The sequence below is a fragment of the Penaeus monodon genome, chromosome 20 (genome assembly GCF_015228065.2).
Source record: "Penaeus monodon isolate SGIC_2016 chromosome 20, NSTDA_Pmon_1, whole genome shotgun sequence".
Classification (NCBI taxonomy): Eukaryota; Metazoa; Arthropoda; class Malacostraca; order Decapoda; family Penaeidae; genus Penaeus; species Penaeus monodon.
Window position 1 is genome coordinate 21,185,037 of NC_051405.1, and position 238 is coordinate 21,185,274.

Below are 238 nucleotides of genomic sequence, written 5' to 3' on the forward strand. Positions count from 1 at the left end.
AACCATTAACAGCGTCGTAGCTGTCTCTATAAATCGTTGCTTGTCTATATAAATCGTTTTGTGGAATAGCGTTACTCTCACATGTCATATTTTCTGCTTGGGTTTGATGAAGCTTACCCGTGGTTTGGGAGATGCATTTCGAGAACCTGACCTGCTGTTAACGAGATTGGGTTTATTGGCAAAAATTGGCGTGTTGTCAGCCTGCTGTTTTTGATAGGTTTACTGGGCTGAAGTGGGC